Genomic DNA, 4,327 nt, shown 5'->3' with positions numbered 1-4,327 from the left:
GAGCCAAGGGAAGGACTTCCCCGACTCCTCGCCAGTCGCCTCGAAGTCAGACTCTTCTTCCTCTTCCTCTTCTTCCTCCTCACACCCGCTGGAGCTGCCGGAGGACACGTTCACCATCGCTAGTGCCGCAAGACCCTCGAGATCTTCCGTGGGCACCAGCCCATCGCCATTAAAGGTGGGCATGGCGTTCACCACCTACTCCTAGTCGTGACGAAGGAACAGGGGGACGGGGGCGCCCATCGGCTTCGCCACGTCTCCCCCAACCAAGGAATGGAGGGCCGTGACCAGGTTCTCATTGGTCAGGGCCTCATAGCTTAGGCGCAAGGCAGCGTCCGTTTCCCCAAGCCCCCACAACGGGAGCGAGTGCTCCTGGAGTGGAGCCACCCAGTGCTCCAAGAACTCCCTCAGGAGCGTGGCTCCAGTCAGCTTCGCCGTCCCCAAGTTGCTCGGCCTCAGGTCCGCGTTCATCCTCTTCAGCACCACCCTCGCACGAGGGTCGATGAGCTCCCCGCGGGACCACGCGTCGACAGCCTTGGGCTGCCCCGTGGGCAACACTAGACGGGGGTGGAGGCGCCCGACGTCCACCATGACCCACTTGCTCCAAAAGCCTTCGATTCTCTTCCCAGGCTTCGAGATAGCATTGGAATTGGAGTATGCGATGAAGCTCGCACATGCGGAGACATGGCCACCAAAAACCCGGAGGGAAAAATAATGGCACAACAAAGCCACCGAGGGCTTTACCCCGACATGAGCCTCACAGTAGTAAGCAAAAATCGCCAGAAGAAGAACAGAGTTGGGGTGGAGATGCAGAGCCTGCAAGTTGTACTAGCGGAGAACAGCAAAGAAGAACTCGGAGAAAGGAGGCACCAGACCGGCGACGATGGCGCTCAAAAAGAGCGGATAGAAGGTGCTCCCCTGCCTTCAGGCTAGTCGGAGCCGGCCTTGAGCACAGTCGCCCCCTTGCTGCCCTGCGCCACTGTCATCAGGCGCGTGAGGGCGAGGTACTTCTTCGGCAGGTTCGGGGAATCCAGGGCCGGTGAGTACCAGGCCTCGGTCGGGGACTTGCGAGGCGCCATGGCATGCCAAGCGAGAAGGATTGAGACAGATCTGGAGGATTTCGGAAGCAAGAAGGAGGAGAGTGATAAAGGGGATCTAGAGCGAGGCGAACAAGAACAAAGCAAGTAAGTCTGGCCCGGGCATCTCTTTTGTCAGATAGACAGTTGCCGAGGCGTCATGGGGAAGCGTAGATGCCAACGTCCAGTCAATCGCCACGTGGCGCCCAAGGTCGCAGGCTGTTAGGGCCCGCGGTGCTTCGCTCTTGCCCCTTTGCTTTCCTGCTAGGCCAAGCCTGGGCGCGCCTTGGGCCCGGGGGCTACTGTCGGTGTTCTAGGAACGGGGGTCCCCAGACTTGCCTGCCTGCGGCCTGCAGCGTGGCTCAAGTGGGGGCCCAGCGCGGCCCATCTTCATCAGCTCAAGCTCAAGACCCTCGCGAGGGGCCAAGCCTCGCGGGGTGGACGACAGAAAGCTTCCTCAGAGGCAGCCTCATCAGGCAGGCTCGCGAGGAGGCGGAGAGATCAAGGCAAGGGTGCCTCGCGAGGAGCCCGTGACGCAAGCCATGACGATCGAGACCAGGCGGGCGCCAGGCGGGCGCCGGCCTATGCAGTGTCCTTGTTTCCCCTTTGGTGCAAAGGGGGCAAGCACAGGCCAAGGCACCGGGCAAAGGTTGCCATTCCGGTGCAACGAGACCAAGACCAGCAGAGCGGCAGGACGGAGGTCACCGTGGAGCCCAAGACAGCATCATCACCAGTACTTTTGGCAGCCGAAGACCACCTTTGGTCAGGATAACTTGTACTAGATGTTCCCCTTCAAAATGGCCAATTGTTGGTGCCCTTCCCGCTCATTATTTTGGGAGAGGCCCAGGGCCTCTATAACTAGAGCTAGCCACCACAGAGTAAAGGACAACCAAAAAAGAGAGACACCTAGAGAGAGAGAGAGGCGACTGAACTCACCCCCAGCAGTTCATCGCACCAGCTCAAGAACACCTCTCGCGAGGTTGTTCTTCCCTTGTACTATTCACCATCAGCCTCCGAGGAAATCCACCACACCACACACTGGTGTAGGGTATTACACCACAACGGTGGCCCGAACCAGTATAGACCTTGTGTCCCTTGTGTTGTTCGTTGTTTCTAGCTCAAATCACGCGAGGAGATTGGACGTAGATCGGTAGGGGAGAGATCTCCGCGCGCACCCCAGTGTTCGAACCACAAGGGTCTGCCGGAACCCGAAATTCGACAATCCTCAACAGCCACATAGTCTTCATCCTCAGAGTCTGAGGTTTTCTTCTTCCTTGCTCTAGTGGCTGCCTTGGGCAAGTTACTGTGTGTACTTCTAGTGCCCTCAGCATAGCTGCTTGAGGGATCTGAACCCTCACTCAATTGCACATGTTCCTTAGATTTGTTCTGACTGTCACTCTGGTCAGACATCTTGTCAATCACTGACAGCAACCCTGTGAATAGATATCGATGAGGTAGAGTGGATGAGCATCACAAAGTGCAGAGTTTTTGCAAAACAGATGACTTAAAAACTTAGTTTTAGTTCTCCACAGAAAGCATTTTGGAGCTACCGATTTGATAAACTTGGTGATACTGAAGCAGCTTTTGGATCCTAAACTAGTGAACTCGGTCAAACCGAGTCACAGTTCGGTGGCACCGAGACTGCTAGGGTTTCACAGAGAATCGAACTCGGCCACACTGATTTGCAATTTTCGGTCAGACCAAAAATACATGTGCTATGGCCTAAGCCAAATCGGTGAGACCGATTTCTACAATTCGGTCGATCCGAGATGAATTCGGCGGAGACCTAACCCTAAATTCTCAAATCCAATCTAACCTAAAGGAAGTTTTCAGTGGATGGATTGTTTGCATACGTGGTCATGATCATGGCAAAGTAATGTGCTATGAATCGGAGTTAAGGAATTAGCACATAGAGTCAAACCCATACCCTAGTTCGACAGAGGTTCGCTATGGCGGCAACGGCAGAGCAGATTTCCATTGACGACGTTGGAAACCAGCGGCGGGAGGTCACTGGCGGTGAGGAGATGCTCCATAGACCTGAGGAGGCAGAGCAGGACACACGCGCGGGCTGAGGAGTTTGAAGAAATTTCCGAAATCTCACCCGTGGGTATATATATCCCAACCCTTTCGGTGTGACTGAGTGGAACAACTCGGTGGCACCGAGATGCAGAATCGCGAGCGGTTACTACAACTTGGTGTGACCGAAAAGTTCAAATCGGTTGCACCGAGATGGAAAACCTGGATCAACTTAGTGAACTCGGTGTGACCGAAGTGGATGACTCGGTCATACCGAAATACACAAAGAGGTTTTGGAAGTTTAAGTCTATGACGAATCAGGGACTACAAGTGCTCCTCACATAGAGTGGTTCGAATCTGACTTGATCAAACTTTGTGATGTAGCATGAATAGAGTTTGAGACGAGAAAAGCATAGATATCTAGAGGGGGGTCTTAGGCATTCTTGTCCATCCACTTGGCAAAAGAGAAAAATGCCAAACAATCAAAACAACAAGTGGATGTCCTCGAATGAGTAAAATATGCACCCAACATGCTCACACAATAAAATGGCAAATGAAATATGTGGCAAAGCATGCACAAACACTCTACTATCTATCAAGCAATTGGCAATGACTAGGTCATCTATATATGAGTATATTGACTGAGAAGTCAATTGAGAACATTTGATCGTAGGTCATACTCATCGTTTAAGCACAAGTGGGGTTGCCACTTTTACATAAAGCATTGTTGTGTTCACACCATTAGAGTTGCTTTAGCTCAATTGATTAGAGTAAAGCTCCCCCTAGATGTGATATCCCCCCTAAGAGGGATGAACTAACCTTGGGTTATGTCGATGATGATTTCATGTAGGTGTTGAATATGTAGATGCTCAATGTTGATGTAGATCATTTGGAGCAATCCATTGGAATGAGATGCACTTAAAATACCTACATGGATTAGTCCCACAAGGAACAAACAAGGATATCCATAGACATAGAGTGATTTTCACATAAGATGATGTCCATGAAAGCATTAGGTTACCTTGTCCCTTGTCTTACCAACAAGAGGGTTTGTGACTCCTTGAACTAGTGCAAGATATGGAGGTTGTTTGCACATGTCCTTGGCAAAATATATGAGTGAAGTATGTTGGCGGAGTCACCCTCAAGAACTCTCTAGTTCTTATTCTTTGGGATCCACACCATCTTGATGGGAATCCTTGGAGTTGTAGTCATACTTGATGAAGTGGAACTTGATGTAG

This window comes from Triticum urartu, chromosome 3A, assembly GCF_056163025.1.
Source record: "Triticum urartu cultivar PI428250 chromosome 3A, HENAU_Tu73, whole genome shotgun sequence".
Lineage (NCBI taxonomy): Eukaryota > Viridiplantae > Streptophyta > Magnoliopsida > Poales > Poaceae > Triticum > Triticum urartu.
The sequence above is the reverse complement of the archived record's forward strand: the minus strand, read 5'-3'. Positions refer to the sequence as shown.